At 48.6% G+C, this 27579-nt stretch overlaps 1 protein-coding gene across 3 annotated transcripts in view; it reads left to right on the forward strand.

Annotated features, from left to right (window-relative positions):
• The first annotated feature begins 1585 nt into the window (after positions 1-1585).
• The window catches only part of ASNSD1 (asparagine synthetase domain containing 1), a 44899-nt gene continuing 18905 nt past the window's right edge, over positions 1586-27579 (forward strand). The window contains exons 1-2 of one of the 3 annotated variants that reach the window (XM_069733846.1): positions 1594-1798; positions 17748-17801. The gene's annotated coding sequence lies outside the window, so the exon portion shown is untranslated. Of the gene's footprint in view, positions 1799-17747; positions 17802-27579 lie in introns of all 3 variants that reach the window. The other 2 variants (XM_069733847.1, XM_069733848.1) reach the window with 2 other exon arrangements.

Here is a 27579-nt window from a genome sequence, read left to right on the forward strand (position 1 = left end):
CAGCGGTACCATGGTTATTTATATCCGTCTTTTTGATCGCGTGTTATTCCACTTTTTGTTCGGCGGTATGATAATTAAGTGTTGTTTTTTGCCTCGTTTTTTTTTTTCGTTGTTTACTGAATGGGTTAACTAGTGGGACAGTTTTATAGGTGGGGTCGTTACGGACGGTGGCGATACTAAATATGTGTACTTTTATTGTTTTTTTTTTATTTAGATAAAGAAATGTATTTATGGAAATAACTAGAAAGATACCACTGGCGCTTGCCACTGACAAAAGGAAGAAAATTATTATTCAGGAGCAGCTGGAGATTTAAACAGGCTCTGTGCATATACCTGTAAAAATTGGGTGCTAAAAACGTATAAAGTGTAATCCCCGCGCTAACTGAACTAAGGTCAAGAGTACAGAAAAAATGGATATTGCTAAAAATGTATATAAAATATAAAGAAAAGAGAACGGAGATAAAGTGTGCTGGTACTCACTTGATAAGAATGATAGGCATATGATAGGATGATTGCTGGTTTATGCAGCTGTAGGACTTAGTGCTGGCAGGCGGAATCCCGTGCACAGTAGAGTCTGTACTCAGTAAGCAGTGCGCCGGGGTGCGGGGCTGTGGTTAGCCCCGGATAAGAAGAGGTGCTGCCGCAGGGAGCGGGTTTCATCACGTTGCTGCGGGGGTCTCAGGGAAGCCCGCAGGGAGCCCCCTCCCTACGCGATGCTTTCCTGCACCGCTGGCACACCGCAATCATGTTTGATCGCGGTGTGCCGGGGGTTAATGTGCCGGGAGCGGTCCGATAGGCAGCTGACACCCGGCCGCGCTCCCCCCGAGAGCGCGGTCCATCGCATATGACGTACTATCCCGTCACTGGGAATTAAGTCCCAGGGCACCTTGACGGGATAGTACGTCATATGGGATTAAGGGGTTAAACAAAAAAAAAAAAGATTTTTCATATCTTCTCTCCAGCGAACAATGCTGGAGAGAAGAAATGAATGGCAGCTTCAGCACCAGATGCAGGGGACGGCGCTTAACTGTAGCGCTGTCTCCTGCACAGTGCGTGTGGTCCTCAGTCAGCACACAGGCGGCACACGGATGCTGCCCGTGTGCCACACTGATGTGCCACGTAAACGCACGGACACGGATAATTCCGGTACCGATTTTTCTGGTACCGGAATTATCTGGACGTGTGAGACTGGCCGTACAGAATGCATTCCAGAATGCTGTAGATAAGCCCCTGATGCCGGTGGCAGAAGCTCATATACGATTTTGGGGTGACAGAGTCCCTTCAAGGGTTTAATTGGGGCCTATATTTCTGTTCTCATTTCCACCACTTTGTTGGGGTGATGATTCGCTCCCCACATAGTTGTAAGTTTGTGTGTAAGACCCTCGTGACTTGTCAGCCTGCGAACCCACCGGGGCCTCCAGGGAGCCACTGAGAAAGGTCATGCTGGAAGATGTATCCGACCACTAGGGGGCGATATGACCGCCCAATGTCAGGACCCTCTTCGTTAGTGCCGGTTCTGCTCTGTTTTCCCCCAACCTCAGTGCGTTAGGAACGCATGAAACAATCCGAGCGTCGTGACATCATCACCCCGGAAGGGAAGCGGCGGCCCTCCCACGTGACGCGGGCTGTGTGTCTGGCAGAGCTGCGGCTGGTGGTACCGCGTGTGAGCCTGGACCTGGAGCGGAGCCGCCGCAGCGAGTCCGCCGGGAACTAGGCTGTCGGCATGTCAGAATCCTGTCCCGGAGAGACGGGCGGAGACCGGAGCTGGACCGATGCGCAGAAGGAGTTCATGGCCAAGGTTAGGTGACCCCACGGGCTGGGCTGCCCGGCAGTGATGTCCCCACGTTTATACGTAGGTGGCAGTGGATGTTTGGAGGTTACAGGACACGTGAGGATGACACGTTGTTGCAATAGTGCGCTTTGTGTTCTGATCCATCCTAATAATCCGGCAGCCTAGCCAAACAGTACAGCCTCTATGGGAGAGCCACAGCCTAGCCAAACAGTACAGCCTCTATGGAGAGCCGCAGCCTAGCCGGACAGTACAGCCTCTATGGAGAGCCGCAGCCTAGCCGGACAGTACAGCCTCTATGGAGAGCCGCAGCCTAGCCGGACAGTACAGCCTCTATGGAGAGCCGCAGCCTAGCCGGACAGTACAGCCTCTATGGAGAGCCGCAGCCTAGCCGGACAGTACAGCCTCTATGGGAGAGCCGCAGCCTAGCCGGACAGTACAGCCTCTATGGGAGAGCCGCAGCCTAGCCGGACAGTACAGCCTCTATGGAGAGCCGCAGCCTAGCCGGACAGTACAGCCTCTATGGGAGAGCCGCAGCCTAGCCGGACAGTACAGCCTCTATGGGGGGGGAGCCACAGCCTAGCCGGACAGTACAGCCTCTATGGGAGAGCCGCAGCCTAGCCGGACAGTACAGCCTCTATGGGAGAGCCACAGCCTAGCCGGACAGTACAGCCTCTATGGGAGAGCCGCAGCCTAGCCGGACAGTACAGCCTCTATGGGGGGGGAGCCACAGCCTAGCCGGACAGTACAGCCTCTATGGGAGAGCCACAGCCTAGCCGGACAGTACAGCCTCTATGGGAGAGCCGCAGCCTAGCCGGACAGTACAGCCTCTATGGGAGAGCCGCAGCCTAGCCGGACAGTACAGCCTCTATGGGAGAGCCGCAGCCTAGCCGGACAGTACAGCCTCTATGGAGAGCCGCAGCCTAGCCGGACAGTACAGCCTCTATGGGAGAGCTGCAGCCTAGCCGGACAGTACAGCCTCTATGGGAGAGCCGCAGCCTAGCCGGACAGTACAGCCTCTATGGAGAGCCGCAGCCTAGCCGGACAGTACAGCCTCTATGGGAGAGCCACAGCCTCTATGGGAGAGCCACAGCCTAGCCGGACAGTACAGCCTCTATGGGAGAGCCGCAGCCTAGCCGGACAGTACAGCCTCTATGGGGGGGGGGAGCCACAGCCTAGCCGGACAGTACAGCCTCTATGGGAGAGCCGCAGCCTAGCCGGACAGTACAGCCTCTATGGGAGAGCCACAGCCTAGCCGGACAGTACAGCCTCTATGGGAGAGCCGCAGCCTAGCCGGACAGTACAGCCTCTATGGGGGGGGAGCCACAGCCTAGCCGGACAGTACAGCCTCTATGGGAGAGCCGCAGCCTAGCCGGACAGTACAGCCTCTATGGGAGAGCCACAGCCTAGCCGGACAGTACAGCCTCTATGGGAGAGCCACAGCCTAGCCGGACAGTACAGCCTCTATGGGAGAGCCACAGCCTAGCCGGACAGTACAGCCTCTATGGGAGAGCCGCAGCCTAGCCGGACAGTACAGCCTCTATGGGGGGGGAGCCACAGCCTAGCCGGACAGTACAGCCTCTATGGGAGAGCCACAGCCTAGCCGGACAGTACAGCCTCTATGGGGGGGGAGCCACAGCCTAGCCGGACAGTACAGCCTCTATGGGAGAGCCGCAGCCTAGCCGGACAGTACAGCCTCTATGGGAGAGCCGCAGCCTAGCCGGACAGTACAGCCTCTATGGGAGAGCCGCAGCCTAGCCGGACAGTACAGCCTCTATGGGGGGGGAGCCACAGCCTAGCCGGACAGTACAGCCTCTATGGGAGAGCCGCAGCCTAGCCGGACAGTACAGCCTCTATGGGGGGGGAGCCACAGCCTAGCCGGACAGTACAGCCTCTATGGGAGAGCCGCAGCCTAGCCGGACAGTACGGCCTCTATGGGAGAGCCGCAGCCTAGCCGGACAGTACAGCCTCTATGGGAGAGCCGCAGCCTAGCCGGACAGTACAGCCTCTATGGGAGAGCCGCAGCCTAGCCGGACAGTACAGCCTCTATGGGGGGGAGCCACAGCCTAGCCGGACAGTACAGCCTCTATGGGAGAGCCACAGCCTAGCCGGACAGTACAGCCTCTATGGGAGAGCCACAGCCTAGCCGGACAGTATAGCCTCTATGGGAGAGCCACAGCCTAGCCGGACAGTACAGCCTCTATGGGGGGGGGAGCCACAGCCTAGCCGGACAGTACAGCCTCTATGGGAGAGCCACAGCCTAGCCGGACAGTACAGCCTCTATGGGAGAGCCACAGCCTAGCCGGACAGTACAGCCTCTATGGGAGAGCCACAGCCTAGCCGGACAGTACAGCCTCTATGGGAGAGCCACAGCCTAGCCGGACAGTACAGCCTCTATGGGAGAGCCACAGCCTAGCCGGACAGTACAGCCTCTATGGGAGAGCCACAGCCTAGCCGGACAGTACAGCCTCTATGGGAGAGCCACAGCCTAGCCGGACAGTACAGCCTCTATGGGAGAGCCACAGCCTAGCCGGACAGTACAGCCTCTATGGGAGAGCCACAGCCTAGCCGGACAGTACAGCCTCTATGGGAGAGCCACAGCCTAGTCGGACAGTACAGCCCCTATGGAGGGGAGCTGTAGCCTAGCCGGATGGTGCAACCTCTATGGGGGGCCGCAGCCTAGCCGGATGGTGCAACCTCTATGGGGGAGAGCCACAGACTAGCTGGATGGTGCAACCTCTATGGGGGGGCGCAGCCTAGCCGGACAGTACAGCCCCTATGGCGGGAAGCTGCAGCCTAGCTGGACGGTGCAGCCTCTATGGGGGGGGCGCAGCCTAGCCGGACGGTGCAACCTCTATTGGGGGGGAGCCGCAGCCTAGCTGGACGGTACAGCCCCTATGGGGAGGGGGGGGGGGGTGCAGCCTAGCCTGACGGTGCAGGCCCTTTGGCAGGGAGCTGCAGCCTGGCTGGATGGTACAGCCTCTATGGGGGAGGTGCTGCCTAGCTGTACGGTACAGCCCCTATCGGGGGCCGCAAGCCGGACGGTGCAACCTCTATTGGGGGGAGCCGCAGCCTAGCCGGATGGTGCAATCTCTATGGGGGAGCCGCAGCCTAGCCGGATGGTGCAATCTCTATGGGGGGGAGCCACAGCCTAGCCAAACAGTACAGCCTCTATGGGGGGGGGGAGCCGCAGCCTAGCCGGACAGTACAGCCTCTATGGAGAGCCACAATCTAGCCAGACAGTACAGCCTCTATGGGAGAGCCGCAGCCTAGCCAGACAGTACAGCCTCTATGGGGGGAGCCACAGCCTAGCCAGACAGTACAGCCTCTATGGGGGGAGCCACAGCCTAGCTGGACAGTACAGCCTCTATGGAGAGCCGCAGCCTAGCCGGACAGTACAGCCTCTATGGGAGAGCCACAGCCTAGCCGGACAGTACAGCCTCTATGGAGAGCCGCAGCCTAGCCGGACAGTACAGCTTCTATGGGCGGGGGAGCCGCAGCCTAGCCGGACAGTACAGCCCCTATGGGGGGGGAGCTGCAGCCTAGCCGGACAGTACAGCCTCTATGGAGAGCTGCAACCTAGCCAGACAGTACAGCCTCTATGGGAGAGCCGCAGCCTAGCCAGACAGTACTGCCTCTATGGGGGGGAGCTGTAGCCTAGCCGGACAGTACAACCTCTATGGGAGAGCCGCAGCCTAGCCAGACAGTACAGCCTCTATGGGAGAGCCGCAGCCTAGCCAGACAGTACAGCCTCTATGGGGAGGGAGCCGCAGCCTAGCCGGACAGTACAGCCTCTATGGAGAGCCGCAGCCTAGCCAGACAGTACTGCCTCTATGGGGGGGAGCTGTAGCCTAGCCGGACAGTACAACCTCTATGGGAGAGCCGCAGCCTAGCCAGACAGTACAGCCTCTATGGGAGAGCCGCAGCCTAGCCAGACAGTACAGCCCCTATGGGGGAGCCACAGCCTAGCCGGACAGTACTGCCTATATGAGGGGGAGCTGCAGCCTAGCCGGACAGTACAGCCTCTATGGGGGAGCCACAGCCTAGCCGGACAGTATAGCTTCTATGGGGGGGAGCTGCTGCCTAGCCAGACAGTACAGCCCCTATGGGGGAGCCGCAGCCTAGCCAGACAGTACAGCCTCTATGGGGGGGAGCTGCAGCCTAGCCGGACAGTACAGCCTCTATGGAGAGCCGCAGCCTAGCCGGACAGTACAGCCTCTATGGGGGGGAGCCGCAGCCTAGCCTAGCCGGACAGTACAGCCTCTATGGGGGGGAGCCGCAGCCTAGCCGGACAGTACAGCCTCTATGGGAGAGCCGCAGCCTAGCCGGACAGTACAGCCTCTATGGGGGGGGAGCCACAGCCTAGCCGGACAGTACAGCCTCTATGGGAGAGCCGCAGCCTAGCCGGACAGTACAGCCTCTATGGGAGAGCCACAGCCTAGCCGGACAGTACAGCCTCTATGGGAGAGCCGCAGCCTAGCCGGACAGTACAGCCTCTATGGGGGGGGAGCCACAGCCTAGCCGGACAGTACAGCCTCTATGGGAGAGCCACAGCCTAGCCGGACAGTACAGCCTCTATGGGAGAGCCGCAGCCTAGCCGGACAGTACAGCCTCTATGGGAGAGCTGCAGCCTACCTGGACAGTACAGCCTCTATGGGGGGAGCCACAGCCTAGCCGGACAGTACAGCCCCTATGGCGGGGAGCTGCAGCATAGCCGGACAGTGCAACCTCTATGGGGGGAGCCACAGCCTAGCCGGACAGTACAGCCCCTATGGCGGGGAGCTGTAGCCTAGCCGGATGGTGCAACCTCTATGGGGGGCCGCAGCCTAGACGGATGGTGCAACCTCTATGGGGGAGAGCCACAGACTAGCTGGATGGTGCAACCTCTATGGGGGGGCGCAGCCTAGCCGGACAGTACAGCCCCTATGGCGGGAAGCTGCAGCCTAGCTGGACGGTGCAGCCTCTATGGGGGGGGCGCAGCCTAGCCGGACGGTGCAACCTCTATTGGGGGGGAGCCGCAGCCTAGCTGGACGGTGCAGCCTCTATGGGGGGGAGCCGCAGCCTAGCCGGACGGTACAGCCCCTATGGGGAGGGGGGGGGGGGTGCAGCCTAGCCTGACGGTGCAGGCCCTTTGGCAGGGAGCTGCAGCCTGGCTGGATGGTACAGCCTCTATGGGGGGGGGGTGCTGCCTAGCTGTACGGTACAGCCCCTATCGGGGGCCGCAAGCCGGACGGTGCAACCTCTATTGGGGGGAGCCGCAGCCTAGCCGGATGGTGCAATCTCTATGGGGGAGCCGCAGCCTAGCCGGATGGTGCAATCTCTATGGGGGAGCCGCAGCCTAGCTGGATGGTGCAATCTCTATGGGGGAGCCGCAGCCTAGCCGGATGGTGTAATCTCTATGGGGGAGCCGCAGCCTAGCCGGACGGTGCAACCTCTATGGGGGAGCCACAGCCTAGCCGGACGGTGCAACCTCTATGGGGGAACCACAGCCTGGCTGGACGGTGCAACCTCTATGGGGGAGCCGCAGCCTAGCTGGACCACTATGGGGGAGCCACAGCCTAGCCGGATGGTGCAGCCTCTAAAAGAACCACCTTGACAGAATGCAGCATTAGTGCTGCACAAGTGGCTCTTTTAGTTAAAGGGGGGAGGGGGGGGGGTGACAGGTTCCCTTCAAGCAGGTGACATTTAATTGGAAATTTTTGTTATCACTGATCATATTGTCCATCATGGGATTTTCATGTGTAAATACTGATGGAAAAAAAGTCATTTAGCATATTGGCTTTTTCCTCATCCTCATCCACCATTTCACCCAGACTATTTTTAAGGGGGCCAACACTATCATTTTTTAGTTTTTTTCTGTTTATTTAGTTAAAGAATATTTTGGGATTATTTTTACTCTCTCTGGCAATGAGTCTCTGTCTCAATCTTTGCTGCCTTGATTTGCTTTTTACAGAATTTATTTAATTTTCTATATTTATTTAACCCCTTCCCGACATGCGCGTACTAGTACTGATCTGCGGGAACTGAGTTCCCTTAAACCGTGCCGCCTCACGCTGAGCGCCGCGGCGATCGCATGCGGGTGTCAGCTGTATATGACAACTGACACCCCGCAGCAATGCCCACGATCGGCACTAGCGACGATCATGGGCATTTAACCCCTCTGATTCCGCTGTCAGTAGTGATAGTGACATAAAGGGACATCGCGCAGGGATGGGGGCTCCCTGCGCTCTCCCACCTGGACAACGATGGGATGCGATCGCGTTGTTCCGGTGTTCTGGAAGGAGTCCCCCGGATCCAATAAACAATAAAAGGTACACATATTTGGTATCGCCGCATCCGTAACAGCCCGCTCTATAAAACTAACCCACTAGTTAACCCCTTCAGTGAACACCGCAAAAAAAAGAGTGGCAGAAAACAACGCTTTATTATCATACCAGCAAACAAAAAGTGGAATAACACGCAATTAAAAACACAGATATAAATAAACAAGGTAACGCTGAAAACGACATCTTGTCCTGCAAAAAAAAGCCGCCATACAGCATCATCAGCAGAAAAATAAAAGTTATAACTCTCAGAATAAAGCGATGCAAAAACAATTATTTTTTATATAAAATAGTTTTTATTGTGTAAAAGCGCCAAAACATAAAAAAATGATATAAATGAGGTATCGCTGTAATCGTACTGACCCAAAGAATAAAACTGCTTTATCAATTTTACCACACGTGGAACGGTATAAACGCCCCCCCTAAAAGAAATTCAGGAATTGCTGGTTTTTGTTCATTCTGCCTACCAAAAATCGGAATAAAAAGCGATCAAAGAATGGCATGTGACCGAAAATGGTACCAATAAAAACGTCAACTCGTCCCGCAAAAAACAAGACCTCATATGACTCTGTAATCAGGCTCTCCAAACGCGACATGGCGTCCAATCTCAATTCCAGCCAATTCTGCGTTGAAAAAGTAAAACTATGCTCCTTCCCTTCCATGCTCTCCCGTGCGCCCAAACAGGGGTTTAACCCAACATATGGAGTATCAGCGCACTCAGGACAAATTGGACAACAAATTTTGGGGTCCAATTTCTCCTGTTACCCTTGGGAAAATACAAAACCGGGGGCTAAAAAATAATTTTTGTGGAAAAAAAAATAGATTTTTTTATTTTCACGGCTCTGCGTTATAAACTGTAGTGAAACACTTGGGGGTTCAAAGTTCTCACAACATATCTAGATAAGTTCCTTGGGGGTCTAGTTTCCAATATGAGGTCACTTGTGGGGGGTTTCTACTGTTTAGGTACATCAGGGGCTCTGCAAATGCAACGTGACGCCTGCAGACCAAACCATCTAAGTCTGCATTCCAAACGGCGCTCCTTCCCTTCCGAGCTCTGCTGTGCGCCCAAACAGTGGTTCCCCCCCCCCCCCCCCACATATGGGGCATTAGCGTACTCAGGACAAATTGGACAACAACTTTTGCGGTCCAATTTCTCCTGTTACCCTTGGGAAAAAAAAATTGCGGGCTAAAAGATCATTTTGTGGAAAGAAAAAATTATTTTTTTAATTTTCACGGCTCTACATTCTAAACTTTAGTGAAACAATTGGGGGTTAAAAGTGCTCACCACACATCTAGATAAGTTCCTTAGGGGGTCTTCCTTCCAAAATGGGGTCACTTGTGGGGGGGTTTCCACTGTTTAGGCACGTCAGGGGCTCTCCAAACGCGACATGGGTTCCGATCTCGATTCCAGCCAATTTTGCCTTGAAAAGTAAAATGGCGCTCCTTCCCTTCCGAGCCCTGCCATGTGCCCAAACAATGGTTTACCCCAACATATGGGGTATCGGTGTACTCAGGACAAATTGTACGACTTTTGTGGTCCAATTTCTCCTGTTACCCTTGGTAAAATAAAACAAATTGGAGCTGAAATAAAAAATTTGTGAAAAAAAAGTTAAATGTTCAATTTTTTTAAACATTCCAAAAATTCCTGTGAAGCACCTGAAGGGTTAATAAACTTCTTGAATATGGTTTTGAGTACCTTGAGGGGTGCAGTTTTTAGAATGGTGTTTCTTTTGGGCATTTTCTGTCATATAGACCCCTCAAAGTCACTTCAAGTGTGAGGTGGTCCCTAAAAAAAAAATGGTTTTGCAAATTTTGTTGTAAAAATAAGAAATCGCTGGTCAATTTTTAACCTTTAGAACATCCTAACAAAAAAATTGTTTCCAAAATTGTGGTAATGTAAAGCAGACATGTGGGTAATGTTATTTATTAACTATTTTGTATGATATGACTCTAATTTAAGGGCATAAAAACTAAACATTTAAAAATTGCAAAATTTTCAAAATTTTCGCCAAATTCCCAGTTTTTTTCACAAATAAACGCAAGTCAAATCGAAGAAATTTTACCACTATCATAAAGTACAATATGTCACGAGAAAAGTCTCAGAATCACCAGGATCCGTTGAAGCGTTTCAGAGTTATGACAGTGACAGTGGTCAGAATTGAAAAAAATGGCCTGGTCAGGAAGTTGAAAACAGGCTTCGGGGTGACGGGGTTAATGCCTCATCACTACCTACTTGCTTTAACCCCTTAGTGACAGAGCCAATTTGGTACTTAATGACCGAGCCAATTTTTGCAATTCTGACCACTGTCACTTTATGAGGTTATAACTCTGGAACGCTTCAACGGATCCCGCTGAGTCTGAGATTGTTTTTTCGTGACATATTGTACTTCATGTTAGTGGTAACATTTCTTCGATATTACTTGCGATTATTTATGAAAAAAACGGAAATATGGCGAAAATTTTTAAAATTTTACAGTTTTCAAACTTTGTATTTTTATGCCCTTAAATCAGAGAGATATGTCATAAAAAATAGTTAATAAATAACATTTCCCATATGTCTACTTTACATCAGCACAATTTTGGAAACAAAATTTTTTTTTGTTAGGGAGTTATAAGGGTTAAAAGTTGACCAGCAATTTCTCATTTTTACAACACCATTTTTTTTTAGGGACCACATCACATTTGAAGTCATTTTGAGGGGTCTATATGATAGAAAATAATGAAGTGTGACACCATTCTAAAAACTACACCCCTCAAGGTTCTCAAAACCACATTCAAGAAGTTTATTAACCCTTTACGTGCTTCACAGGAACTGAAACAATGTGGAAGGAAAAAATGAACATTTAACTTTTTTTTGCAAACATCTTAATTCAGAACCATTTTTTTTATTTTCACAAGTGTAAAAACAGAAATGTAACCATAAATTTTGTTATGCAATTTCTCCTGAATACGCCAATACCCCATATGTGGGGGTAAACCACTGTTAGGGCGCACCGCAGAACTTAGAAGTGAAGGAGCGCCGTTTGACTTTTTCAATGCAGAATTGGCTGGAATTGAGATCGGACACCATGTCACATTTAGAGAGCCCCTGATGTACCTAAACAGTGGAAACTCCCCACAAGTGACACCATTTTGGAAACTAGACCCCTTAAGGAAATAATCTAGATGTGTGGTGAGCACTTTGAACCCCCAAGTGCTTCACAGAAGTTTATAACGTAGAGCCGTGAAAATAAAAAATCGCTTTTGTTTACACAAAAATGATCTTTTTGCCCACAAATTTTTATTTTCACAAGGGTAACAGGAGAAATTAGACCACAAAAGTTGTTGTGCAATTTCTCCTGAGTACGTCGATACCCAATATGTGGGGGTAAACCACTGTTTGGGCGCACCGCAGAGCTTGGAAGAGAAAGAGTGCCGTTTTACTTTTTCAATGTAGAATTGGCTGGAATTGAGATCGGACGCCATGTCGCGTTTGGAGAGCCCCTGATGTGCCTAAACAGTAGAAATCCCCCACAAGTGACCCCATTTTGGAAACTAGACCCCCCATGGAACTTATCTAAATTTGTGGTGAGAACCTTGAATGCCCAAGTGCTTCACAGAAGTTTATAATGCAGAGCCGTGAAAATAAAAAATATTTTTTTTTTCCACAAAAAAGATTTTTTAGCCACCAAATTTTTATTTTCACAAGGGTAACAGGAGAAATTGGACTGCAATAGTTGTTGTCCAATGTATCCCGAGTACGCTGATGCGCCATATGTGGCGGTAAACCACTGTTTGGGCGCACGGCAGAGCTCGGAAGGGAAGGAGCGCCTTTTTGGAATGCAGACTTTGATAGAATGGTCTGTGGGCATTATGTTGCGATTGCAGAGCCCCTGATGTACCTAAACTGTAGTAACCCCCCACAAGTGACCCCATTTTGGAAACTAGACCCCCCAAGGAACTTATCTAGATGTGTGGTGAGAACTTTGAATGCCCAAGTGCTTCACAGAAGTTTAGAATGCAGAGTCGTGAAAATAAAAAATATTTTTTTTTTCACAAAAAAGATTTTGTAGCCCCCAAGTTTTTATTTTCACAAGGGTAACAAGAGAAATTGGACCCCAGAAGTTGTTGTCCAATTTATCCCGAGTACGCTGATGCCCCATATGTGGGGGTAACCCACTGTTTGGGCGCACGGCAGAGCTCAGAAGGGAGGGAGCACCATTTGACTTTTTGAGCGCAAAATTGGCTGTCGTGTTTGGAGACCCCCTGATGTACCTAAACAGTGGAAACCCCCCAATTCTAGCTCCAACCCTAACCCCAACACACCCCTAACCCTAATCCCAACCTCATCCATAACCCTAACCATAATCACAACCCTTACCCCAAAACAACCCTAATGTCAACCCTAACCATAACCCTAATCAAAACCCTAAATCCAACACACCCCTAATCCTAATCTCAACCCTAACCTCAAACCTAACCCTAATCCCAATACACCCCTAATCACAACCCTAACCTTAACCCTAATCCCAAACCTAACCCTAATCCCAAGCGTAACCCTAATGCCAACCCTAACCCTAATACGAACCCTAATCCAAACCCTAACCCTAATCCCAGCTCTAACCCTAACTTTAGCCCCAACCCTAGCCCTAACTTTAGCCCCAACCCTAACCCTAGCCCTAGGGCTACTTTCACACTTGCGTCGTTTGGCATTCCGTCGCAATCCGTCGTTTTGGACAAGAAACGGATCCTGCAAATGTGCCCGCAGGATGCGTTTTTTGCCCATAGACTTGTATTGCCGACGGATCGTGACGGATGGCCACACGTCGCGTCCGTCGTGCACTGGATCAGTTGTGTTTTGGCGGAGCGTCGGCACAAAAAAACGTTCAATGAAACATTTTTTTGTACGTCGCATCCGCCATTTCTGACCGCGCATGCGTGGCCGTAACTCCGCCCCCTCCTCCCCAGGACATAGATTGGGCAGCGGATGTGTTGAAAAACTACAGCTGCTGCCCACGTTGTGCACAATTTTCACAACGTGCGTCGGTATGTCGGGCCGACGCATTGCGACGGCCCCGTACCGACGTAAGTGTGAAAGAAGCCTAACCCTAAGTTTAGCCCCAACCCTAACCCTAAATTTAGCCCCAACCCTAACCCTAAATTTAGCCCCAACCCTAGCCCTACCCCTAACCTAACCCTACCCCTAACCTAACCCTACCCCTAACCCTACCCCTAACCTACCCCTACCCCTAACCCTACCCCTAACCTAACCCTACCCCTAACCCTACCCCTAACCCTACCCCTACCCCTAACCTAACCCTACCCCTAACCCTACCCCTAACCTAACCCTACCCCTAACCCTACCCCTAACCTAACCCTACCCCTAACCTAACCCTACCCCTACCCCTAACCTAACCCTAACCCTAACCCTACCCCTAATTTTAGCCCCAACTGCTGTTCTCCTGCCGGCCGGCAGATGGAGACAGATGGCGGGCGCACTGGGCATGCGTCCGCCATGTTCTGCTGCCGGCGGCCAGGAGGAGCAGCAAGAGGATCCAGGGACCTAGGTGAGTATGCTAGGGTCCCCGAATCCCCCTATTTCTCTGTCCTCTGATGTGCGATCACATCAGAGGACAGAGAATTACACTTTACTTTTTTTTTTTTTTTTTTTTTGCGGTCGCCGGTAAACAGTTAATTACCGGCGATCGCAAAACAGGGGTCCGGTAATACCGACCCCGATCGTGCTCTTTGGGGTCTCGGCTATCCCCGGCAGCCGAGACCCCAAAGATTCTCCCGGTGCCGGCCGGCGCACTGCGCATGCGCCCGCCATTTTGAAGATGGCGGCGCCCACCGGGAGACACGAGGAGCATCGGGGGAGCTAGGTGAGTATTGGGGGGCCTCCTGGGACCCCTTTTCTCTGTCCTCCGATGTGCGATCACATCGGAGGACAGAGAAATTAAAAAGAGATCGCTTTTTTTTTTTTTTTGCGATCGCCGGTAACGGTTAATTACCGGCGATCGCAAATGCGGGGTGGGTTAAAAACCCCCCGAATCATGTTCTCTGGGGTCTCGGCTACCCTCGGCAGCCGAGACCCCGGAGAAAATCGGCCTCTGGGGGGCGCTATGGACTTTTTCCACAGCGCCGTTAATTAACGGCGCTGTGGTTTAAGTACCCTTAGCGGCCGCCGTTAAAAGGCGTATCGGCGGTCGCTAAGGGGTTAATTCTCTAAATGCTTTCTTTTTGTCCCTTATTGCGCCCCTTACAGCTCTATTTAGCAATATTGGTTTCCTCCTATTTCTAGTATGTTTATTCCCATACGGTATATATTGTGCACAGGTCCTATCCAGGATGCTAATAAACGTCTCCCATTTTCTTTGTGTATTTTTGTGTCTCAGGATATCGTCCCAGTTAATTGCACCAAGATCATCTCTCATCCGTTGGAAATTTGCCCTCCTGAAGTTTAGTGTCCTTGTAACCCCTGTACTACACATCTTTTTAAAGGATACATGAAAACTTATTATTTTGTGATCACTATTCCCCAAGTGACCCCCAACCCTTATATTTGCTATGCAGTCTGGCCTGTTGGTTAATATTAGGTCTAGCAGTGCCCCCCTTCTTGTTGGGTCCTGAACTAGTTGTGAAAGGTAATTGTCTCTCATAGTTGTCAAAAACCGATTACCTTTGCTGGAACTGCAGGTTTCTGTTCCCCAATCTATTTCAGGGTAGTTGAAGTCCCCCATAATAATGACTTCTCCTTGAGTCGCAGCTTCATCTATTTGCTTTACGAGGATATTCTCTGTTGCTTCCATTATTTTTGGAGATTTATAACAAACCTCTATCAGTAATTTATTACTTTTTTCCCCTCCCCTTATCTCCACCCACAGGGACTCTAAATTTTCATTAGATTCACCTATATTATCAGGCAGGATGGGATTTAATCAAACTACTGGATTTATTGGACTCTAAGGGTACCGTCACACTAAAACGACGCTGCAGCGATACGACAACTATGTCGATCGCTGCAGCGTCGCTGTTTGGTACCTGGAGAGCTGTCATACAGACAGCTCTCCAGCGACCAACGATCCCGAAGTCCCCTGGTAACCAGGGTAAACATCGGGTTACTAAGCGCAGGGCCGCGCTTAGTAGCCCGATGTTTACCCTGGTTACCAGCGTAAACGTAAAAAAAACCAAACACTACATACTTCCATTCCGTGTCTGTCCCCCGGCGCTCTGCTTCTCTGCACTGACAGTGAGCGCCGGACAGCCGGAAAGCACAGCGGTGACGTCACCGCTGTGCTGTACTTTACGGCCGGCCGGCGCTCACCAGTCAGTGCGGGAAGCTGAAGGCGAGGGACATGACCAGACACCGGGAAGGTAAGTATGTAGTGTTTGTTTTTTTTTTTACATTTACACTGGTAACCAGGGTAAATATCGGGTTACTAAGCGCGGCCCTGCGCTTAGTAACCCAATATTTACCCTGGTTACCAGTGAAGACATCGCTGAATCGGCGTCACACACGCCGATTCAGCGATGTCAGCGGGAGATCCAGCGATGAAATAAAGTTTCAAACGATCTGCTACGAAGTACGATTCTCAGCGGGGTCCCTGATCGCAGTAGCGTGTCAGACACAGCGAGATCGTAATTATATCGCTGGAACGTCACGGATCGTGCCGTTCTAGCGACCAAAGTGCCACTGTGTGACGATACCCTAAGATTAAGTTCCCACGATAAGTTTTTGCCGCTGCATATCTTTATTGTGCTAAAGACAGCAGCACAGCTTTGGCGAAGTGGATGGGATTTATAGAACACTCACGGCCAGTGTGCATTTTTTTTTTTATTAAATTTTTTTAATTTTTTTAAATTTTGCGAAGTGTAAATTAACCTACAACGCGAGTATGAACTGAAATGTGTTTATTCCTCTTCCGTGTACACAAGGATTTTTTTGTGAATTTTCTCTATAGACCCACATCATATGTCAAAAATCTGCTGGTGAAAACCTATGTAATCTGCAAATGACTATATCAGTAAAGGATTGTCATAGCCAAATATCAGGAAGTATTAAAAATAAGCAGGTTTTTGTAAAACGTACCATGATGAGACAAACCGCAGCAATAACAATGCAAGAAACCTAATTCATATAATAGGTGCAGAAAGTCTGCAACATCAACAGCTCATCAATACTCGTGAGAACGCAGCCTTGGTGTAAAACCACACTGTGGCTCTACAGACCCGGAGGGCACTGTGGGTGGGTGGAGGGCACTGGGGGAATCCTACACTGATGAGCTATGTTTCGGTGAGATTGGGCTAGTAAGGAGGGGGAGGAGGGGTCTGCTGCACTGAGACCCAAGAATTGCAGAATCCGCTCTATGATCATGATGGGCAGTCCGGCTCATTTTGATGATCTGACTCAGTTTCACACTATCGTTTATCTGGGCTGCGGAGGGATGCGGACTTCCTCTGTGAAACCCCGCCCACTGCCACGCCTCTTTGTTCAGCTATGGCATCCCTCCGTAGCCCGGATAAACGCTAGTGTGAGGCTAGCCTCACTTGGCTCTGATCACCAAAAAGAGTCAGATCGTTTGTATTCTAAATGGATAACACTTATTTAAAATTAAATTAATGCAAGGATGGGTGAAATATGTGATTTATTTGTCATAGGTTTGTTAGTAGGAAAAATAAAACGAACAAAAGAAATTCCAAATATAACCTAAATCAATTTTATTTAAAGGGAACCTGTCACCCCCGTTTTTTGAGATTGAGCTATAAATACTGTTAAATAGGGCCTGCGCTGTGCGTTACTATAGTGTATGTAGTGTACCCCGATTCCCCATGTATGCTGAGAAATACATTACCAAAGTCGCCGTTTTCGCCTGTCAATCAGGCTGGTCTGGTCAGGTGGGCGTGTTCACAGCGCTCTTTTCTTCCCCAGCTTTCCGTTGGTGGCGTAGTGGTGTGCGCATGTCCAATTTCCGACTTCCCTGCGCCCACGTGAAGAAACAGCGCGCGATCTGCGCTGTAATCCCTTGCATCGGTGGGGGCGGCCATCTTCCTGGGGCCGCGCGTGCGCAGATGGAGTGCTCTGCTGCACGGGGCTTCAGGAAAATGGCCGCGGGCAGCCGCGCGTGCGCATTAGAGATCGCGGCCGCCATTTTCCCAAAGCCGAGATGCAAACTCGGCTTTGGGAAAATGGCCGCCGCGATCTCTAATGCGCACGCGCGGCTGCCCGCGGCCATTTTCCTGAAGCCCCGTGCAGCAGAGTACTCCATCTGCGCACGCGCGGCCACAGGAAGATGGCCGCCCCCACCGATGCAAGGGATTACAGCGCAGATCGCGCGCTGTGTCTTCACGTGGGCGCAGGGAAGTCGGAACTCTGGACATGCGCACACCACTACGCCACCAACGGAAAGCTGGGGAAGAAAAGAGCGCTGTGAACACGCCCACCTGACCAGACCAGCCTGATTGACAGGCGAAAACGGCGACTTTGGTAATGTATTTCTCAGCATACATGGGGAATCGGGGTACACTACATACACTATAGGAACACACAGCGCAGGCCCTATTTAACAGTATTTATAGCTCAATCTCAAAAAACGGGGTGACAGGTTCCCTTTAAACGATATATATGATTATTAATTTGAATATCTTTTTTTCAACAGTTCAAAGAACAGAAGGTAGTTATTGATGAGCTCTCTACCCTAAAGAAAGATAGGGTAAGCCATTGACTATGTATTATGTTCCGTTTACTCTGGACACTGCATGAAAACTGCATATACGTCATACACTGCAGCCTTTATCTGGTCTGTGTGGTAAAGATGGGGCTCCATTCCCCTGGGGGCAGTGTTTCCCTTAGGCCAGGTGCACATGATCCATTGTGGCGCCTACGCGCTGCCGTCTATTGAACGCCGGTGAATCCTCTGTGATCACTGAATGGTGCGGATTCACTGCGTCCAATACTATATGGGTGATATTTCTCTTACGGAGCCTGGTGTCTCCACAAGAGAAATGCACATGCTGTGGTCTGGAGAGAAGCGCATGTCCAACTCCGCAGGTGAGCTGCGGGCGTCTCTGGACACAGAGTGGGCATGGGATTTCTAGACCTCCAATCCACCATGCTGTAACATCTGGACACTGCAGGTTTGACTCCGCATAAATACGCAGCGTCAAATCTGCAGCAATTACTGACCGTGTGCACATACCCTTACCCCCAGTCAGGGCAGTATGCTTTGCCTTTAGTTTTCTAGCTGTATTTTGTTTTCCTATATAGAATGCCACGTACAAAAAGTACACTGATACCAGCCCAGGGGCATATGCCATCATTATGGTTTAGGCAGTGTGTGCACAGAGCCATGACTGTGCTCCATAATAATAAATAATAATAATCTTTATATAGTGCCAACATATTCCGCAGCGCTCTACAGCTTAACAGTTTCAAACACAACAGTCATAAGTAATAACGTTAGCAATACAATAATTAAAGCAAAATAAGACGACCCTGCTCGTGAGAGCTTACAATTTACAATGAGGTGGGGGAGATACAAAGCACAGGTGTGTATTTACAATGATTTATTTACAATGATGGTCCAGCCATCTTCAGGGGGGTGGGGGATAGATGGGGATAGTGAATGGGCTACACACACACACATGAAATTACTTTGATTAGGGAACGTGATAGGCCGCTCTGAACAAATGTGTTTTGAGGGAGCCGATAGACAGAAATGAGGGAGGAGATGTATGGGGGTGCTGCACTGTGGAGAGCTTTGTGGGTGAGAACAAGTACTTTGAATTGTATCATGTAATGAATAGGCAGCCAGTGTAACGACTGACAAAGAGCGGATCCCTTCGAGTAACGATTAGCTAGATGGACAACCCTGGCTGCTGCATTAAGGATGGACTGGAGAGAGGGGAAAGTCGAGTGAGGGGGAGGCCAATTAATAGAGCGTTACAGTAGTCCAGGCGGGAGTGGATGAAGGTGACAGTGAGGGTTTTTGTTGTTTCCATGGTGAGAAAAGGATGGATTCTAGAGATGTTCTTTAGGTGTAAGCGGCACGAGCAGGCAAGAGATTGTATATGGGAGGTGAAGGAGAGACTGGTGTCAAACGTAACATCCAGACAGCGCGCTTCTGCTGGGGGTGGGGTTATTATGGTGCCAGCTATGGAGAGGGAATTGTCAGATTTAGGGAGGTTAGTAGATGGCGGGAGCAGAAGAAGTTCAGTTTTGGAGAGGTTGAGTTTCAGATAGATAGCGCACATGATGTTGAAGACTGCGGACAGACAGTCACTGGCGTTCTGTAGTACAGCGGGAGTAGGGTCAGGGGATGATGTGTATAGTTGTGTAATCAGCATAAAGATGGTACTGAAAGCCAAATCTGCTGATGGTCTGTCCAATTGGGGCCGTGTAGAGGGAGAAGAGAAGGGGGCCAAAGACTGAGCCCTGAGGTACCCCGACAGTGAGAGGAAGAGGAGATGAAGTGGAGCCAAAGAACAGAACACTGAAGGAGCGGTCAGAAAGATAGGAGAACCAGGAGAGAGCAGTGTCCTTAATGCCTAGTGACTGGAGCCTAGAGAATAGGAGATGGTGGTTAACAGTGTCGAAAGCTGCAGAAAGGTCGAGAAGAATGAGCAGACAGTGGTCACCGTTACGTTTTGCTGTCAGAAGGTCATTGGTCACCTTGATGAGTGCCGTTTCTGTCGAATGTAGGGGGCGGAAACCAGACTGTGAAGGGTCTAGGAGGGAATGAGTAGAGAGGTAACGGTAAGGCGGGGGTAGATCAGGCGCTCCAAGAGTTTAGAGATGAAGGGGAGATTGGAGACTGGTCTGTTGTTGTTTGTGCAGGATGGGTCGAGGGAGGGTTTCTTAAGTAATGGAGTAATGATAGTGTATGAAAGAGGAGGGGAAAATGCCAGAGGAGAGGGAGAGATTAAAGATTGTAGTTAGGTGAGTTGTGACGACTGGAGAGAGAGACTGGAGGAGATGTGAGAGAATGGGGTCGGTAGTGCATGTAGTTAGACGAGAAGAAGAGAGGAGCCTGGAGACTTCTTCTTCTGTGATGGGATCGAATGTGGAGAGTGAGCCAGGGGAAATGAGGGCAGGGATGGGAGTTGCTGCGCTTGGTGTCTGGGAACGGATTTCCTGACGGATGTTATCTATTTTCTCTATAAAGTGGGAGGCCAGGTCATCAGTACAAATGTCTGATAGGGGCTTGTGCTTTTGGCCTGAGGAGGGAGTGAAAGGTGTCTAAAAGTTTCTTGGGGTTGTTGGATAGTGAGGAGATCAGAGTGGTGAAGTAGGTCTGTTTGGCGAGGTGAAGGGCAGAGTTATAGGTTTTTAACATAAATTTGAAGTGTATGAAGTCTTCTGGTGTGCGAGTTTTCCTCCATAAGCGTTCAGCACTCCTAGAGCATCGCTGGAGAAATCGGGTTTGCGATGTGAGCAAGGGCTGTTTTCCTCTGTGCTTGGAGGTTCTGGGTGTGAGGGGAGCTACTTGGTCCAGGGTGCTTCTAAGAGTGTCATTGTAGTGATGTACAGCCAGATCAGGACAGGAAAAAGAGGAGTATGGAGATAATGATGAGTGTAGAGAGTCTGAAAGTGTGTGATTGTTGATAGCATGTAGATTTCTGAATGTATGGTAGGTAGGAGTTTGCTGGGGTGGGCGAGGAGTTGTGAGTGTGAAGGAGAGGATGTTGTGGTCAGAGAGGGGAAGCGGTGAGTTATCTAGGTAGGAGATTGAACAGAGCCAGATGAAGACCAGGTCAAGGGTGTTACTGTCTTTGTGTGTTTCAGAGGTTGAGAGCTGTGAGAGGCCTAGGGAAGTGGTTAGTGATAGAAGCTGGGATGCAGATGTAGAAGTGGGGCTGTTTATGGGGATCTTGAAGTCTCCCAGGATAAGGGTTGGGAGTTCTGAGGACATGAAGTGTGGCAGCCAGGCAGATAAATAATCCAGGAAGTGGGTGGGTGAGCCTGGGGGCCGGTTTATGACCGCTACTCTGAGAGAGAGGGGACGAAAGAGCCTGATGGTGTGGACCTCAAAAGAAGAGAATGAGAGTGATGGAGCTGGGGGGATGACCTTTAACGTGCATTGTGGGGACAAGAGTATGCCGACTCCATCACTGTGTCTGTTTGTGGGTCTCTGGGAATGTGAGAATTGTAAGCCATCATGGGAAATGGCAGCAGGAGAGACAGTGTCGGAATCCTGAATCCAGGTTTCCGTGAGGACCAACAGATTAAGAGAGTTTTTCAGAAAGTAATTGTGTAGGAAAGGAAGCTTGTTACATACAGACCGTGGATTCCAACGGGCACAATTAAAAGGAGATGGAGTGCAAATAATATTAGTGAGATTATTAAGGTTTCGATGTGCGGTAGGGTAGGGGTTGGGGGTTTTGGACCGGGGTTTGGGGTTTTGGACCGGGGTTGGGGATTTTGGACCAGGGTTGGGGGAGATGTCCCCTGAAGTCAGTAGGAGTAGGAAGATAAAGAGCAAGTAGTTCTTGGAATTGTATAAAGTTTTTTTGTGCAGTGTGTTTGGGCAAGATGGGCTGAGGTTTTTCAGGAAGGTGAGAAGTGCATGGGAGCTGTACATGGGAGAGGGAAGGAGTGAGGAGCTGATGTATATGAGTCGTGATGGAGGGGGTATTGGGCTGTGAATGTGGATTGCAAGGGAACATAGGAGGGTAGGAATAAAGCACATGGATAGAAGGGAGAGCAGAGAGTGGGTTACCTCACAAATGCTTCGGGATGCTTGCGTGCACCCCCATGGATGTTTCTAAATTTATAATCCAGAATGCTGGGTCAGAAGAGATGGATTCTGGGCACTGTTTGGGGATAATTTGGCAGCTGGGGCCAGCACACCAGGGGGTGATTACATGATCAAACACATTGTGGCTGGCAACATTTGTATGCTATAACACCTTCACCTTCAACAAGTCCATGCGCCATTGGACTGTTACTGCCTTTTGTATCCACTTCTAGTTTTGGCTCAAAAAGTCAATCCTCATTTCAACATTATTATTTGAGTAGGTATATAATAAGGGTAATGAGGTGTTGGTCAGAAGTTATTTTCCCAGAATTAATACCAAATCTATCTCTGGCTAAGCTCCATTACCACGGACTGCATTATTAAGATTCCAGTAAACCGATGTGGCAACAATTCCACCAGATTATCAATAGACTAAAGAGAATAGAGCCAAGTACTGACCCCCGTGGCACCCGCAAGTAATCATGACCCCCATTTAAGTATGTACTGTACCATTAATACTGACTCATTGGGAAGAATTTTTTTAGTTGGCGGCTGAGGGACAGGTCTGGTCACATCAACTGCCATTTTGGGAACAAAAATGCCATGCTGACTGTGAGGAAAGCTGTACTAACAAGCTGACAAAATCTCCCCCAAAATTTTAACCCTTGAGGTTATGTTCCCACAATGAGTTTTGATGTTGCAGCACATCTGCATTTATTAGGTTACTTAAGTTTATCAGGCTTTTGACACTGGTTTTTGTTTTTTTTGCTTTGTCGTGTTTTAAATAAATCTGGTGTCTTTGATACATATAGGTATTTGGCTTTAGTGAAAGTTCTTTGTAGATTACATGTGTTTTAGTGCATTCCTGCAGCAGAACGCATAAAAAATGCATATGCATTGTCTACTAGTGGAATTTCCACATCTAATGTATGCATTGCCCCCTTATCCATATCCTGGTAGGCCGCAGTCCCCCTCATCCCCGGTATGCTTGGCCCCATCCTCATCCTGCTATGCAGGGCCTTATAAAAAAAAAATGAAGAAAAAAATTACACTTGGCCTTCCTGCGCTCAGTTGCAATGTCTTATTCCAGTGCCAGCAGCTGCTTTATGCTTGTAAGCAGTGCGTGGCAGGGACGTCATGCACTGCTTACAAGCCGGAATACTCTCTTCTCCCTACGCCGAGACTATGTGCGTGGAGAGCAGTGAGTATTCATTGCTCTTTAGCAGCGAGCACATTGTCAGCTGCCGGCTTCCTGCAGCTTCCGGGCGTTCACGTGTCCCTGCTACAAAAGTGAATGAATATTCACTGCATTCCACACCTATGGGAGTGGAGAACAGGTACATCTGAACTATAAGACACACCCCCCATTTTTGGAGGAAAAGAGTGCGTCTTATAGTACGAAAAATATGGTAAAACTCTGCCTGCTCATAATACAAATTAGCATGTGGATTTCAAAAGCTCTCCTCAGGTCAATTTACGTTACTTAAAAAAAAAAATGGTGGGCGTGATGTTTTTATAAATCTCATCTACTTTACTGAGCTGCAAAAATACAGTGACAGAAACTCATTGTGGGGGCAGAAATTAACCCCTTAAGCCCCGAGGGTGGTTTGCACGTTAATGACCGGGCCAATTTTTACAATTCTGACCACTGTCCCTTTATGAGGTTATAACTCTGGAACGCTTCAACAGATCCTGGTGATTCTGACATTGTTTTCTCGAGACATATTGTACTTCATGACAGTGGTAAAATTTCTTTGATATTTCTTGTGTTTATTTGTGTAAAAAACGGAAATTTGGTGAAAATTTAGCAATTTTCCAACTTTGAATTTTAATGCTCTTAAATCACAGAGATATGTCACACAAAAAACTTAAGTAACATTTCCCACATGTCTACTTTACATCAGCACAATTTTGGAACCAAATTTTTTTTTTGTTAGGGAGTTATAAGGCTTAAAAGTTGACCAGCAATTTCTCATTTTTACAACACTATTTTTTTTTAGGGACCACATCACATTTGAAGTCATTTTGAGGGGTCTATATGATAGAAAATAACCAAGTGTGACACCATTCTAAAAACTGCACCCCTCAAGGTGCTCAAAACCACATTCAAGAAGTTTATTAACCCTTCCGGTGCTTCACAGGAATTTTTGGAATGTTTAAAAAAAATGAACATTTAATTTTTTTCACACAAAATTTACTTCAGCTCCAATTTGTTTTATTTTACCAACGGTAACAGGAGAAACTGGACCCCAAAAGTTGTTGAACAAATTGTCCTGAGTACCATGATACCCCATATGTGGGGGTAAACCACTGTTTGAGCGCATGGAAGAGCTCGGAAGGGAAGGAGCGCCGTTTGACTTTTCAGTGCAAAATTGGCTGGAATTGAGATGGGACGCCATGTTGCGTTTGGAGAGCCACTAATGTGCCTAAACATTGAAACCCCCCACAAGTGACACCATTTTGGAAAGTAGACCCCCTAAGGATCTTATCTAGATGTGTTTTGAGAGCTTTGAACCCCCAAGTGTTTCACTACAGTTTGACGCAGAGCCGTGAAAATATATATTTTTTCCCCACAAAAATTATTTTTTAACCTCCAGTTTTGTATTTTCCCAAGGGTAACAGGAGAATTTGGACCCCAAAAGTTGTTGTCCTATTTGTCCTGAGTACGCTGATACCCTATATGTGGGGGGTAACCACCGTTTGGGCGCATGGCAGAGCTCGGAAGGGAAAGAGCGCCATTTGGAATGCAGACTTGGATGGAATGGTCTGCAGGCGTCACATTGCGTTTGCAGAGCCCCTAATGTACTTAAACAGTAGAAACCCCCAGAAGTGAGCCCATATTGGAAACTAGACCCTCCAAGGAACTTATCTAGATGTGTTGTGAGAACTTTGATCCCCCAAGTGTTTCACTACAGTTAATAACGCAGAGCCGTGAAACTAAAAAAATCCTTTTTTTCCTACAAAAATGTTTTTTTTTAGCCCAATTTTTTATTTTCCCAAGGGTAACCAGAGAAATTGGACCCCAGAAGTTGTTGTCCAATTTGTCCTGAGTACGCTGATACCCCATATGTTGAGGTAAACCCCTGTTTGAGCGCACGGGTGAGCTCGGAAGGGAAGGAGCACTGTTTTATATTTTCAACGCAGAATTGGCTGGAATTGAGATCGGACGCCATGTCGCGTTCGGAGAGCCCTGATGTGCCTAAACAGTGGAAACCCCCAATTCTAACTGAAACCCTAACCCAAACACACCCCTAACCCTAATCCCAACCATAACCCTAACCACACCCCTAATCCCGACACACCCCTAATCCCAACCGTAAATGTAATCCTAACCCTAGCCCTAACCCTAAAGTGAAAATGGAAATAAATATTTTTTTTTATTTTTCCCTAACTAAAGGGGTGATGAAGGGGGGTTTGATTTACTTTTATAGAGGGTTTTTTTAGCGGATTTTTATGACTGGCAACCATCACACACTAAAAGACGCTTTTTATTGTAAAAAATATTTTTTTGCGTTACCACATTTTGAGAGCTATAATTTTTCCATATTTTGGTCCACAGAGACCTTTTTTGATCGCTTTTTATTCCGATTTTTGTGAGGCAGTATGACCAAAAACCAGCTATTCATGAATTTCTTTTGGGGGGGCGTTTATACCGTTCCCCGTTTGGTAAAATGGATAAAGCAGTTTTATTCTTCGGGTCAGTACGATTACAGCGATACCTCATTTATATCATTTTTTAATGTTTTGGCGCTTTCATACCATAAAAACTATTTTATAGAAAACTAATTATTTTTGTATTGCTTTATTCTGAGAACTATAACTTTTATTTTTTCGCTGATGATGCTGTATGGCGGCTCGTTTTTTGCCGGACAAGATGACGTTTTCAGCGGTACCATGGTTATTTATATCCGTCTTTTTGATCGCGTGCTATTCCACTTTTTGTTCGGAATGATAATAAAGCGTTGTTTTTTGCCTCGTTTTTTTTTTTTTTTTACAGTGTTCACTGAAGGGGTTAACTAGTGGGACAGTTTAATAGGTCGGGTCGTTACGGATGCGGCAATACTAAATATGTGTGCTTTTTTTTATTTAGATAAAGAAATATATTTATGGGAATAATATATATTTTATTTGGGAATAATATATATTTTATTTTTTTTGTTTTTATTTATTTAGGAATTTTTTTTTTTACACAACTAAATAAATATATATATATCTATATATATAATTGTCTAAGGGTTTTTCCGTCTGTCTGTCTGTCTGTCCTGGAAATCCCGGCTCTCTGATTGGTCGAGGCCGTCAGGCCTCGACCAATCAGAGAGCGGCACAGCATCGACGTAGAAATCCCGCGTCTCTGATTGGTCGAGGCCGCCAGGCCTCGACCAATCAGCAACGGGCACAGCGACGATGATGTCATAAAGGACATAGACATCCTGCGTCTGATTGGTCGATGCCGCCAGGCCTCGACCAATCAGCAACGGGCACAGCGACGATGATGTCATAATGGTTGCCATGGCGACGATGATGTCATAAAGGTTGCCTCGACCAATCAGCGACAGGCACAGCGACGATGATGTCCCAATGGTTGCCATGGCGACGATGATGTCATAAAGGTTGCCTCGACCAATCAGCGACGGGCACAGTCTGCCGCGAATTCTGGAATCATCATTGTCCATATACTACGGGGACATGCATATTCTAGAATACCCGATGCGTTAGAATCGGGCCACAATCTAGTATGTGTGTGTATGTATATATATATATATATATATATATATATATATATATATATATATATATATATATATATATATATATATATATATATATATATATATATATATATATATATATATATATATATATATATAGATATAGATATATATATAGAGATATATAGAGATATATAGATATATGTATGTATATATGTATATATATATATATATATATATATATATATATATATATATAATCTCAAAGAAAAAAAAAACAGAAACCAACCAGCACTCCCAATGTGAACACATGCAAGCTGTATCATATAGATATAAAGAAACACAGCAGCACATGTATGTATATATATATATATATATATATATATATATATATAAACATACTCACCTATCGTCGCTGGGCGCCAAGTGCTGGGAGGCCTGAGCAGGCGGGGACACCGGCGCGCTGTGGGGGTCAGGTGCCGGAGTCGCCGCTAGCTCAGGCCCCCGACACTTGCTATATTCACCTGTCCCGTTCCAGTGCTGCGTGTCGCTCCGTGTTCCGGGTCCTCTGGCTGTGACTGTTCAGTCAGAGGGCGGCGCGCATTAAGCGCGACATCGCGCCCTCTGAACTGTGAACGTCACAGGCAGATGACCCGGAAGACGGAGCTGCACGCAGCACTGGAACGGGACAGGTGAATATAGCTTTACTCACCCTCCTGGCACGTCCCTGCTTCTCCGTTGGAGATCGCGGTGTGCGTTCAGTGCTTACGCATATCGCGATCTCCTGGGAGCGTCACTCTGTGGGGTCCAGACTGGGCCGGCTCTTGCGCAGTCTATAAAGGCTTCGGACAGAGTGACGCTCCCAGCCTTATATTATAGATGGGGAAATTGAGAAGACGTGGTCTGAGTAGTGGATAACCTCTTGAAGTGCATCTTTTATGCATTGTTGGAGAGTAGGTTGTTCTAATTGTTGTTGTTTTTTTTTCCCTACTAGAGTTCTTTTAAATAACTTTCTAGTTATTTAAATACTGCCTTTGGCATGCTTG

The sequence above is a fragment of the Ranitomeya imitator genome, chromosome 7 (genome assembly GCF_032444005.1).
Source record: "Ranitomeya imitator isolate aRanImi1 chromosome 7, aRanImi1.pri, whole genome shotgun sequence".
In the NCBI taxonomy this organism is placed as follows: Eukaryota; Metazoa; Chordata; class Amphibia; order Anura; family Dendrobatidae; genus Ranitomeya; species Ranitomeya imitator.